Source organism: Mustela nivalis (assembly GCF_964662115.1).
Source record: "Mustela nivalis genome assembly, chromosome: 2".
NCBI lineage: Eukaryota > Metazoa > Chordata > Mammalia > Carnivora > Mustelidae > Mustela > Mustela nivalis.
The window spans coordinates 105,476,276-105,490,463 of record NC_139021.1 but is presented as its reverse complement, the minus strand read 5'-3'; the positions used below and the strand labels follow the sequence as shown (position 1 = coordinate 105,490,463).

At 40.1% G+C, this 14,188-nt stretch overlaps 1 long non-coding RNA gene across 2 annotated transcripts in view; it reads right to left on the bottom strand.

The window, feature by feature from the left end:
• The window catches only part of LOC309859774, a 296,536-nt gene extending 282,822 nt beyond the window's left edge, over positions 1–13,714 (bottom strand). For both annotated transcript variants that reach the window (XR_014308888.1, XR_014308889.1), the window contains exon 1: positions 13,557–13,714. This is a non-coding gene — a long non-coding RNA (uncharacterized lncRNA). The remainder of the gene's footprint in view (positions 1–13,556) is intronic.
• Between the last annotated feature and the right edge of the window lie 474 nt (positions 13,715–14,188).

Genomic DNA, 14,188 nt, shown 5'->3' with positions numbered 1-14,188 from the left:
AAAAAGGAAGAGAGAAATTGCACAAGACTAATTTTGCCCACTTTACTATTTTTTCTCAAATTGGTCGTATAGAACATAAAATATGTGTAAAGACTGTGGCAAAGTAAATGGCTCATATAGTGAGCATTTCTAAGAGAGTGTTAGGGCTCACTCTATCAATTTTATTGTATAACTGTTGGCTTCCGGTACCTTTCAGAGACAAATCTGGAGCAAGCAATGTGATCAGAAGGGCATTTTGATCTATAAGATCTTATCATCCTACAGATCTATAAGATCTACATTGACACTCCTGAGGTTTCACCCATTTCAAACTGTTCATGCTGAGCCTGTGAGGCGTCAGATTGATTCAAGGGGGTGTATAATCTCTCTTCTTAGTGTTTCTGCATAAGACTGTTTTTCTAAAAAATTATACAGCTGTGTAAGCAGGAACTCTAAATGAAAACACTGAAAATAGCTTTTGCTGTTTTCAACATTAAATACTCTAAGCAGAGCTGAAGTACTGAAAGATAATTCCTCTGTTGTTCCCTTGCCACCTAAAGAGCTTTTTCTCTTGGAAATTTTGAGTTCTGAATTTATCTGAAAAGTCTTAATTATGTTTAAGAAAATGTTTCTTATTCACAACCTGAAGTGATCTTCAATCAGTCAAAGCCCTGTTTGGATGCTCCTGGAAACTTATAGGCCACTGACAAGCTTTCTTCTGTGATTCCTGGATTCTGGGTTAGATCTATTCCAGGAGTCCTGGGAGCCTGCTCCTGGGGAATCTTAATGACCCTTGCACAATCACAGACAAAGCCAGAGGCAAAAAGAACCCTCAGACTCTTACCTCCTGTAGCATTCACTATCTGGTGCTTCCTCCCACGGCCTACCCTGGGCTCTTCCTACAAAGCCTAGAATGGCTGGGCCAAGAGAACTCTCAGATGGTGAGTTTTTAGGACCTTCTGCCAAATTTTCATTTACTGTTATGCTTAGGAAACAGCGCTGGATTCTGTGGGGCAGGGATATTAATAGTTTTTAAGTCGAAACTTCTATATCAGAATTACTGCCCTGTCACTTGCAAATCAAGAGTGAATTAACTTCATCTTTTTGAACTTCTATCTCATTGACAATAGAGATAGTGAAGATTGCTCCAAGTCCTTTACCTAAGAAAACACCTGTGAGTATTCTGTAATACAACACTCTCAAAAACAAGAAATGATTTCTTCTTCAAATCAATTCAGAATGAGGCAAGGTAGAAAGAAAAATGAAAAAGAAGGAAGGAAAAAATCTTGCATTATTATTTTTAGCAGTTGAACAGAGGACCCAGGAGTTTGAAAGGTGAAAGGTGCTGGATGTGTTATGAACAAACCTCCTGTAGGTCCATGGACACCCTCAGCAAAATGGCACCTGCATAAACGGTCTGTCACCATTCCCTAACACCAAAAGCAGAACACAGTCTTCTCTCCCTGTGACTTTCCATGCACTTGGGCTCTGGAGATTCGAACACGTTTTCAGGCTCATAAAAGATGATGTATTTCAAACTTATGTTGAGCACCATCAAAATGAAAGTGTGTATCTCTCACTCTGAGTAAGGAAAACAAGAATGAGAATGAGGTGATATTGGCAGACAATGGATTTCTTTTTCGTGCCAAATGTAAGGAGTTTAGGAAAGCACAATATTTCCTTAATCTCTCTCTCTCTCTGGGTTTCTCTGGATTGTGGAAAGTCATCAGAGAATCTGTTTCCTGATTATTTGTTCCTTATAGTTCACAATTTCTCTCAATGTTCATCTTTAATTTTATCCCCTATATAAGCCCAAACAGGGTCTTTGATTCACAGGTGTGTTATTTTCCATCAGCTATAGCTTATTGCCACTCAAATTATATTGTGTAAAATGTAATAAAATGAAGACCTTGAAAAAAATGCAAATAAGCAAAAGAAAAATATATATTTACAATATACAAAATATGCATGTGTGTGTATCCACACACTATGCAACTATATGTGTGTGTACATATGTGTATATATTTATAGTTGTAACACATAACTTACTTGGAAGATACAGTGCAGGGACAGCGACATTTCTATGGTCCCAGATGCACAGAATTATGGGAGAAAAGATTCATTTCTGGCTTTCGTTGTTGTCGGGTTTCCCTCCTCTTCCAACCACCAGCCGTGAAGTCAGGTTTTAAAATTGAATTCATTTAATGATTTTAGGCCCTAATCCCTTACCCAGAGGGGAAAAATGCTGTCCATGATATCTTGTATATCCACCCAGTAATATCCATTTCAGGGATGTATTGTTATTATTATTTATTGTTATTATCTTGCTTTTAAAAAAACCTGTCTCACAAATGCATTCTATGTGATCCATGTTATTCCATAGAATGAAGGTAGCATGCTTTATCTCTGTGCTCACCAGCGGCAGAGAACCGGACCGAGACTGTGAGGACGTGACACTGTCCTCACAGGCGTATTCTGTGTTGCTCACGTGTCCCTGTGGGATTCGTTCCCAGGAGTGGAGTTTCTATTCTGTGTAGACGGTGCACTGAGGGGATTTAAGGTGATCCTCCTTCTGGACTGTCATCTTCAGAGCTATGCAGCAGGTGTTTGGGACATTTTTATTTAATGTTATGCAAATCGCCTTCCAGGGGCTCCTGCCTAAATCCCCTGGACCATGGCAAGCCAGTTTATGTGGGTCAGGCAGCCAGACCCCCTGGGTTCCAGTTCTATGACCTCACAACTAGCCGTGTCATGTGAGGACAGTGAACTGAGATGCCTCCTGCCTCAGTTTCCCTACTTGTGAATGTGAGGATGTGTTGAATTATCACATGTAAAGCACGTGAGGCAGTTAGAGTCCTGGACGTCCTGAGCACCCAGCATGGGTTAACTCTTCTGGTGGCTTTAATGATCATCTTTAAATGTATTCTGTTTTTAAACTGCATCTTATGCTGAATGATACACAGGGATATCATAGATCTGATGTGCTAGCTACATGTCATACTAAGACATGGGAAATAGAATATTATAAAATAAAAAAAAAAGCGTTCAAACTCCGCCACAATTTGGAAAGTTCTAGCCTGAGCAAGATCATTCCTCGGAATGCCTTGAGCTCCTTAAATCAGAGAGGGTCCATGGTGCCACATGGGTGTTACGAGACTCATCTCTCCAAGTGGGAGTGAAGTTGGGCATTTCTCGTATGTTCACGAGTCATTTTATTTTCTTTTTGTAAACTGACCATTATCTTTTTTGCCTGATTTTATATGAAGTTTTGGTCTTTATCCATTGGTTTGTAAAAAGGTTTTATAAATGGAAGAGATTAGTTCTTTGTCAGGTGTACTAACAATTTTGTTCCTATTCATGTCTGAAGTATTTCTGAGGGCTCCCCCCACCCCCATTCCGTTCCTTTCAGTTGAGCTAAGTTATCAGTCTTTTCTTCCCTGGCACCTGGGTTTGGGCCTTGCTGACACCCTTGATCTTACCCACAAGGCTGAGAAGCGCTTGGGTCCTGCTTAGAAAGCCACAGCTGGCCACCTGTGCTTTGTATCCACAAACATTCTCCCCTGGTTTTGTCCTGTCCTTTCTCTGGGTCTCTTTTAGTGTAAATCTTCATTCCATTCCACAACTACTTCAATGTACAGTGTAAAGGATGGACCTTGTGTGACGTATGGACCTCTAGATGGCTATTTGGGCCAGCATCACTTACTGAGTAACTCCGTTTTCCTCACTGAATTGAATTGCCACATTCACTGGCCGCATGTGCTACATTCCAGGATAAGTCTGTGTGTTTACTGCCGGGCCCTCCGATCGCTCGTCATGAACACCTGTCCTGACACGCTAATCTCTACACCTGTAGAGCTAACACTTGTTACTCTTTTCACTAAGTACTCTTTTCACTAAGTGTACTCTTTTCACTCAATGACTCTTGAATGTAACATTTCAAATTGAAACATGGCATTATCAAAAAAATAAATAAAAGGAATGATCTTATTTTACTTAGCATTTTACTTAGGAAGGACTAATGTCTTTATAATATCAAGTCCTGGTACCCAACCCAGGGATTGTTTCTGTCTCCTGTCATGTCCTTCGGTGCTGTTCTGAATATTTATTCATAGAAATCTTGAAACATTTCTTGTTAATTTTTTATTTCAGATTCCATTAAAATTGGAGACAATTTTTCCTTATTTTACATATGTGGGGAGAACCATTGGCTTTTGAAATTAATTTCAGAGGGAGAAACTTTACTGAATTTTCTTACTACTTACTGTTTTTTGGAATCTTGTCTTATTTTCAAGAAACAGACACTGATAATTTTGATTTATTTCTAATGTTTATGCTTCTTGCTTTATACCTCTTCTTGCTGAATGTGCTAAGAAAGGTAAGAATAGAAACCTGGGAGGGAGGAGTGAAATATTAAATACAGGTTTAAAAAGGAAGCTATTGCCACCAAAATAAATGTCCTCTCTGGGATCAAGTTATGAGAGAAGTCAGAAATAGAAGTCTGGGACCTTAAAGAGACATGAAGGAATGAAGAAAAAGCTTACAAAACATTATATTGCTGTTATTATATGACAGAAGTTTTAAATCATTTTATCATCCCTGAATGATGAACCAAATCCAGTCTCTCTCTCTTTTTTTAATTTAAAATCAATTAATTGGGATGCCTGAGTGGCTCAATTGTTAAGCGTCTGCCTTTGGCTCAGGTCATTATCCAGGGTCCTGGGATCCAGCCCTGCACCCAGGCTCCCTGCTCAGTGGGAAGCCTGCTTCTCCCTCTCCCACTCCCCATGCTTTGGTTCCCTCTCTCCCTCTGCTTCAGTTCCCTCTCTCAAATAAATAAATAAAATCTTTAAAAAATTTTTAATATAAAAAAATCAAGTAGTTAACACATAGTGTATTCTTATGTATTTATGTATTATGTATGTATTATGTATATTATGTATTATCCTGTAGTTTCAGGATAGAATTTGGTGACTCATCTGTTGTGTACAACACCCAGTGCTCATCACATCCGTGCCCCCCCTTAATGCCCGTCACCCCGTGACCCCATCTCCCCGCCCACCTCCCTTCAGCAGCCCTCAGTTTGTTTCCTGGAGTTAAGAGTCTCTTATGGTTTGTCCCCCTCTCTATTTTTATCTTACCTTATTTTTTCTTTTCCCCTAAGCTCATCTGTTTTGTTTCTTAAATTCCACATATTAAGGAGATCATATGATAATAGTTCTTCTCTCGTTGACTTATTTCACTCAGTATAACGCCTTCCAGTTCCATCCACGTCGTTGCAAATCACATCAGGTCTTTCGATGTGCATATATATTCATTCGAGGATATCAAACACAGCTTCACATTTACTTCTATTTTTTTCTCTGTAAACTCCTAACTAATTTGCTTTTTCAAGACTCATAGATTTGGAGAAAATAAGGCAAGATCAACCACTTTTATTACATTAGCTTTGGGGCATAATATATATATTTGTTATGGAATCGTATATATACACGATTATGAACAATGAAGGAAACATAATAATAATTACCATAATTAGTGATATTAATAATGTAATTAAAATAGGAACAGCCACAACACCACTGAAAACTTCCTGTGTGCCAAACACTGAGTGCAGTGATGTAAATGGATTTTCTTGTTTAATCCCCACAAAAACTAAGTTTGCAAAAGCTTAATTGCCCAAATCCATCGTTTATGACTTATTTTCAAAGCCAGTTCTGTACAACTCTAAAATCCCAGCCCAGGCACTAACTTAGCCCCAAAACTATTCATTTATTTTTTGGTAATACTTAAGAAATCACAAATTTTGGTCCCAAATCAATTTTTTTAAAAAGTCCATCAATAAATGCAAGCTGCTGAAAGATTAACTTAAACACTTGGTAGAGATTTTAAAATAACATAATCTAATCCGGGCATATGTGCTGAGAGCTCACAGGGGCGTTTTCTGGAGATGCGCACGTAGCATCTCTATCCGAGAAAGAAAACCATCCTCAGGGAGCCTGCGCTCCAGAACTCCGGCATCGCCGACCTTTCATGTAGGACGTTCACGAAGAAACGTCTTAAATGAAAGCTAACATCGGACTCGGAGAGTCTTTGCCCAAAGGCAGACACACACACGTGGCCAGCTTCTGCGGTCAGCTTCTTCCTAAGGCCATGTCCTCCTCGAGAAGCCTGGCTGCGGGCGGAGCCTCGTGAGGGATACGGGAGATCGGGATCGTCCGGGGCAGGGGAACGAGATCGTCCAGGGCAGGGGAACGGCATCATCCAGGGCAGAACAGGATTGTCTGGGGCAGGAGACCTCTGCCTCTGCAGGGCCTCGGAAGCACCAGGTAGGGGCGTCTCAAGAAACAAACCGAGCGGCCCCTATTCCCAGAGGACAACTGTGCACAGCTAAGAAGATGGTTTTCCACTGGAAAAAAAGGGGGTATTTTTTTCAGCTGGTGACAGGGAATGAGGTGGGGGACAGGCTGTCAGGGGACTGCTAGAGTCCCCAAAGGCTGAGTCCCTGGGACTCAAAGGGAGACTTCCTTAGGAAGCCACTTGCGAGTCCCCAGGGTTCCTGAGGCTGCTCAGAATGGGAACAGTCTGTCGCTCCCTTTCATTTAACCAGTATCCTTTTTTTTTTTTTTTTAAATTGAAGTATGGTTGACATAAAATGTTATATTAGTGTCAAGTGTATGACATAATGATTTGACATTTACACATGTTATAAAATACACGCCAGGTAAGTGTCCCCACCATCTGTGGCCACACAGTGTTATCACGTTACTGACTGTGTTCCCTGTGCGGCACTTTTCATTGCCGTGACCGGTTCATTTTATAACTGGAAGTGGCTCAACGCCCTTTACCCATTTAGCTCATCATCCAACCCCCTTCCCTCTGGCAACCACCGATTTGTTCCTTGTATTTAAGAGTCCATTCTTTTTATTTTGTTTAGATTCCGCATGTAAGTAAAATCGTTATCGTATTTGTCTTTCTCAGTCTGACTTTTTTCAGCTACCATGACACCTTGTACGTCCAGCCAGTGTGTCTAACAAACAGAGGCCCCAGAATTTTCACAGTATAGTCTTTTGCTTTCTTGGTTAAGTTTATTCCTAGGTATTTTATTATTTTTAACCAATTATAAGTGGGATTCTTTTCTTGCTTTCTTTCTGCTACTTCGTTATTGCTGTATATAAATACAATAGATTTATGTATATTAATTTTGTATCCTAAAACTTACCTGAATTCATTTGTCAGTTCTAATTTTTATGTTAGTGGAGTTAATAGGGTTTTCTATTTATAGTATCATGCCAGTTTCTTTGCTGGCTGTCAGTTTTCCTTTTTTTTTTTTTTTTTTTTGCCATTTGCAAACAGGGAGAAGTTTCCTTGTTATGAATTTGGACATCTTTTTTTTTTTTTTTAACTTTTTATTTTTTATAAACATATATTTTTATCCCCAGGGGTACAGGTCTGTGAATCACCAGGTTTACACACTTCACAGCACTCACCAAAGCACATACCCTCCCCAATGTCCATAATCCCACCCCCTTCTCCCAAAGCCCCTCCCCCCAGCAACCCTCAGTTTGTTTTGTGAGATTAAGAGTCACTTATGGTTTGTCACCCTCCCAATCCCATCTTGTTTCATTTATTCTTCTCCTACCCACTTAAGCCTCCATGTTGCATCACCACTTCTTCATATCAGGGAGATCATATGATAGTTGTCTTTCTCTGCTTGACTTATTTCGCTAAGCATGATACGCTCTAGTTCCATCCATGTTGTCGCAAATGGCAAGACTTCATTTCTTTTGATGGCTGCATAGTATTCCATTGTGTATATATGCCACATCTTCTTGATCCATTCATCTGTGGATGGACATCTAGGTTCTTTCCATAGTTTGGCTATTGTGGACATTGCTGCTATAAACATTCGGGTGCATGTGCCCCTTTGGATCACTACATTTGTATCTTTAGGGTAAATACCCAATAGTGCAATTGCTGGGTCATAGGGCAGTTCTATTTTCAACATTCTGAGGAACCTCCATGCTGTTTTCCAGAGTGGCTGCACCAGCTTGCATTCCCACCAACAGTGTAGGAGGGTTCCCCTTTCTCCACATCCTCGCCAGCATCTGTCATTTCCTGACTTGTTGATTTTAGCCATTCTGACTGGTGTGCGGTGATATCTCATTGTGGTTTTGATTTGTATTTCCCTGATGCCGAGTGATATGGAGCACTTTTTCATGTGTCTGTTGGCCATCTGGATGTCTTCTTTGCAGAAATGTCTGTTCATGTCCTCTGCCCATTTCTTGATTGGATTATTTGTTCTTTGGGTGTTGAGTTTGCTAAGTTCTTTATAGATTCTGGACACTAGTCCTTTATCTGATATGTCGTTTGCAAATATCTTCTCCCATTCTGTCAGTTGTCTTTTGATTTTGTTAACTGTTTCCTTTGCTGTGCAAAAGCTTTTGATCTTGATGAAATCCCAATAGTTCATTTTTTCCCTTGCTTCCCTTGCCTTTTGCGTTGTTCCTAGGAAGATGTTGCTGCAGCAGAGGTCGAAGAGGTTGCTGCCTGTGTTCTCCTCAAGGATTTTGATGGATTCCTTTCGCACATTGAGGTCCTTCATCCATTTTGAGTCTATTTTTGTGTGTGGTGTAAGGAAATGATCCAATTTCATTTTTCTACGTGTGGCTGTCCAATTTTCCCAGCACCATTTATTGAAGAGGATGTCTTTTTTCCATTGGACATTCTTTCCTGCTTTGTCGAAGATGAGTTGACCATAGATTTGAGGGTCTATTTCTGGGCTCTCTATTCTGTTCCATTGATCTATGTGTCTGTTTTTGTGCCAGTACCATGCTGTCTTGATGATGACAGCTTTGTAATAGAGCTTGAAGTCCGGAATTGTGATGCCACCAACGTTGGCTTTCTTTTTCAATATCCCTTTGGCTATTCGAGGTCTTTTCTGGTTCCATATAAATTTTAGCATTATTTGTTCCATTTCTTTGAAAAAGATGGATGGTACTTTGATAGGAATTGCATTAAATGTGTAGATTGCTTTAGGTAGCATAGACATTTTCACAATATTTATTCTTCCAATCCAGGAGCATGGAACATTTTTCCATTTCTTTGTGTCTTCCTCAATTTCTTTCATGAGTACTTTATAGTTTTCTGAGTATAGATTCTGTGTCTCTTTGGTTAGGTTTATTCCTAGGTATCTTATGGTTTTGGATGCAATTGTAAATGGGATTGACTCCTTAATATCTCTTTCTTCTGTCTTGCTGTTGGTATAGAGAAATGCAACTGATTTCTGTGCATTGATTTTATATCCTGACACTTTACTGAATTCCTGTATAAGTTCTAGCAGTTTTGGAGTGGAGTCTTTTGGGTTTTCCACATATAGTATCATATCATCTGCGAAGAGTGATAATTTGACTTCTTCTTTGCCGATTTGGATGCCTTTAATTTCCTTTTGTTGTCTGATTGCTGAGGCTAGGACCTCTAGTACTATGTTGAATAGCAGTGGTGATAATGGACATCCCTGCCGTGTTCCTGACCTTAGTGGAAAAGCTTTCAGTTTTTCTCCATTGAGAATGATATTTGCGGTGGGTTTTTCATAGATGGCTTTGATGATATTGAGGTATGTGCCCTCTATCCCTACACTTTGAAGAGTTTTGATCAGGAAGGGATGCTGTACTTTGTCAAATGCTTTTTCAGCATCTATTGAAAGTATCATATGGTTCTTGTTCTTTCTTTTATTGATGTGTTGTATCACATTGACTGATTTGCAGATGTTGAACCAACCTTGCAGCCCTGGAATAAATCCCACTTGGTCGTGGTGAATAATCTTTTTAATGTACTGTTGAATCCTATTGGCTAGTATTTTGTTGAGTATTTTCGCATCTGTGTTCATCAAGGATATTGGTCTATAGCTCTCTTTTTTGGTGGGATCCTTGTCTGGTTTTGGGATCAAGGTGATGCTGGCCTCATAAAATGAGTTTGGAAGTTTTCCTTCCATTTCTATTTTTTGGAACAGTTTCAGGAGAATAGGAATTAGTTCTTCTTTAAATGTTTGGTAGAATTCCCCCGGGAAGCCATCTGGCCCTGGGCTTTTGTTTGTTTGGAGATTTTTAATGACTGTTTCAATCTCCTTACTGGTTATGGGTCTGTTCAGGCTTTCTATTTCTTCCTGGTTCAGTTGTGGTAGTTTATATGTTTCTAGGAATGCATCCATTTCTTCCAGATTGTCAAATTTATTGCCGTAGAGTTGCTCATAGTATGTTCTTATAATAGTTTGTATTTCTTTGGTGTTAGTTGTGATCTCTCCTCTTTCATTCATGATTTTATTTATTTGGGTCCTTTCTCTTTTCTTTTTGATAAGTCGGGCCAGGGGTTTATCAATTTTATTAATTCTTTCAATGAACCAGCTCCTACTTTCGTTGATTTTTTCTATTGTTTTTTTGGTTTCTATTTCATTGATTTCTGCTCTGATCTTTATGATTTCTCTTCTCCTGCTGGGCTTAGGGTTTCTTTCTTGTTCTTTCTCCAGCTCCTTTAGGTGTAGGGTTAGGTTGTGTACCTGAGACCTTTCTTGTTTCTTGAGAAAGGCTTGTACCGCTATATATTTTCCTCTCAGGACTGCCTTTATTGTGTCCCACAGATTTTGAACTGTTGTATTTTCATTATTATTTGTTTCCATGATTTTTTTCAATTCTTCTTTAATTTCCCGGTTGACCCATTCATTCTTTAGAAGGATACTGTTTAGTCTCCATGTATTTGGGTTCTTTCCAAACTTCCTTTTGTGGTTGAGTTCTAGCTTTAGAGCATTGTGGTCTGAAAATATGCAGGGAATGATCCCAATCTTTTGATACCGGTTGAGTCCTGATTTAGGACCGAGGATGTGATCTATTCTGGAGAATGTTCCATGTGCACTAGAAAAGAATGTGTATTCTGTTGCTTTGGGATGAAATGTTCTGAATATATCTGTGATGTCCATCTGGTCCAGTGTGTCGTTTAAGGCCTTTATTTCCTTGCTGATCTTTTGCTTGGATGACCTGTCCATTTCAGTGAGGGGAGTGTTAAAGTCCCCTACTATTATTGTATTGTTGTTGATGTGTTTCTTTGATTTTGTTATTAATTGGTTTATATAGTTGGCTGCTCCCACGTTGGGGGCATAGATATTTAAAATTGTTAAATCTTCTTGTTGGACAGACCCTTTGAGTATGATATAGTGTCCTTCCTCATCTCTTATTATAGTCTTTGGCTTAAAATCTAATTGATCTGATATAAGGATTGCCACTCCTGCTTTCTTCTGATGTCCATTAGCATGGTAAATTCTTTTCCACCCCCTCACTTTAAATCTGGAGGTGTCTTTGGGCTTAAAATGAGTTTCTTGGAGGCAACATAAGATGGGTTTTGTTTTTTTATCCATTCTGATACCCTGTGTCTTTTGACAGGGGCATTTAGCCCATTCACATTCAGGGTAACTATTGAGAGATATGAATTTAGTGCCATTGTATTGCCTGTAAGGTGACTGTTATTGTATATGGTCTCTGTTCCTTTCTGATCTACCACTTGTAGGCTCTCTCTTTGCTTAGAGGACCCCTTTCAATATTTCCTGTAGAGCTGGTTTGGTATTTGCAAATTCTTTCAGTTGTTGTTTGTCCTGGAAGCTTTTAATCTCTCCTTCTATTTTCAATGATAGCCTAGCTGGATATAGTATTCTGGGCTGCATGTTTTTCTCGTTTAGTGCTCTAAAAATATCATGCCAGCTCTTTCTGGCCTGCCAGGTCTCTGTGGATAAGTCAGCTGCCAATCTAATATTTTTACCATTGTATGTTACAGACTTCTTTTCCCGGGCTGCTTTCAGGATTTTCTCTTTGTCACTGAGACTTGTAAATTTTACTATTAGGTGACGGGGTGTGGGCCTATTCTTATTGATTTTGAGGGGCGTTCTCTGAACCTCCTGAATTTTGATGCTCGTTCCCTTTGCCATATTGGGGAAATTCTCCCCAACAATTCTCTCCAGTATACCTTCTGCTCCCCTCTCTCTTTCTTCTTCTTCTGGAATCCCAATTATTCTAATGTTGTTTCGTCTTATGGTGTCACTTAATTCTCGAATTCTCCCCTCGTGGTCCAGTAGCTGTTTGTCCCTCTTTTGCTCAGCTTCTTTATTCTCTGTCATTTGGTCTTCTATATCACTAATTCTTTCTTCTGCCTCATTTATCCTAGCAGTTAGAGCCTCCATTTTTGATTGCACCTCATTAATAGCTTTTTTGATTTCAACTTGGTTAGATTTTAGTTCTTTTATTTCTCCAGAAAGGGCTTTTATATCTCTCGAGAGGGTTTCTCTAATATCTTCCATGCCTTTTTCGAGCCCGGCTAGAACCTTGAGAATTGTCATTCTGAACTCTAGATCTGACATATTAGGTCCCTAGCCTTCGGTACTGCCTCTTGTTCTTTTTTTTGCGTTGAATTTTTACGTCTTGTCATTTTGGCCAGATAAGAGTAAATGAAGGGGCAAGTAAAATACTAAAAGGGTGGCAACAACCCCAGAAAAATATGCTTTAACTAAATTAGAAGAGATCCAAAATCGTGAGTGTGGAGAAAGGGGATAAAAAGAGGTTCAAAAAGAAAGAAAGAAAAAAAAAAGAAAAGAAAAAAAATTTTTTTTAAAAAAAGAAAACACCTGAGAAAAATGTAAAAAAGAAAATATATATATATTAGATAAACTAGTAAGAAATCGTTAAAAAAGAAAAAGGTAACAGTTAAAAAAAAAAAATTTTTACCCGAAGGCGAGAAGAAAAAGAAAAAAAAAAAAATGAAAAAGAAAAAATTAAATTAACTGCAAGACTAAAAAAAAATCACAGGAAAAAAGCCATGAGTTCCGTGCTTGGCTTTCTCCTCCTCTGGAATTCTGCTGCTCTCCTTGGTATTGAAACGGCACTCCTTGGTAGGTGAACTTGGTCTCGGCTGGATTTCTTGTTGATCTTCTAGGGGAGGGGCCTGTTGTAGTGATTCTCACGTGTCTTTGCCCCAGGCGGAATTACACCTCCCTTACCCGGGGCCGGGGTGAGTAATCCACTCGGGTTTGCTTTCAGGAGCTTTTGTTCCCTGAGCGCTTTCCGTAGAGTTCCGGAGGACGGGAACACAAATGGCGGCCTCCTGGTCTCGGGCCCGGAGGAGCCGAGAGCCCAGGGCCCCACTCCTCAGTGCGCCCTCAGAGAACAGCGCCCAGTTATTCCCGTCTGCCTGACCTCCGGCCGCGCTCCGAGCTCACCGAGCCTGCGATCGGTTCAAGGTAACACCGAGCTGTGAGCTTACTGTCGGCTCTGTTTCTGTAGCTGGCTTTCCCGTTCCAATACCCGCAAGCTCTGCGACACTCAGACACCCCCGATCCTTCTGTGACCCTGCGGGACCTGAGGCCACGCTGACCCCGCGTGGGCTTCGCCCCGGTTTAGCCTCTGGAGCGATGTCCCTCAACGGAACAGACTTTTAAAAGTCCTGATTTTGTGCGCGGTTGCTCCGCCGCTTGCCGGGAGCTGGCCCCTCCCCCCGGGGTCTATCTTCCCGTCGCTTTGGATTCACTTCTCCGCCGGTCCTACCTTTCAGAAAGCGGTTGTTTTTCTGTTTCCAGAATTGCTGTTCTTCTTCTCTTCGGTCTGCCGATGGATTTTCAGGTGTTTGCAATCTTTAGATAAGCTATCTAGCTGATCTCCGGCTAGCTGAAGCAGTCTCAGCTTGCTACTTCTCCGCCATCTTGACTCCTTCTCCCTAGGGAATCCACATGGACAAAAAATTCCGAAGATAACCAGGCAACAAGAGGCTTGTATTACATCCTGAGCTAAAAAAAATAGAATTTGGACATCTTTTATTTCTTTTTCTTGCCTATGTGCTGTGGCTAGGACTTCCAGTACTATGTTTAGTGAAAGCGGTGAGAGTGACCCTCATTTTGTTTCTGATCTTAAGGGGAAAGCTCTCAGTTTCTCATCATTAAATGTAATGTTAGCTGTAGGCTGTTTGTTTTATAGAGAGCCTTTATTGTTTTGAGGTGAGTCCCTTCCACACCTACTTTGCTGGGAGTTTTTTATTATGAATTGATGTTGTACTGTATCAGATGTTTTCTCTGCCATCTCTTGAGATGATTGTGTGTCTTTTCATTTTTTCTCTTGTTAATGTGATATAGCATATTCACTGATTTATAGGGGAATATTGAACCACACTTAAATTCCTGGAA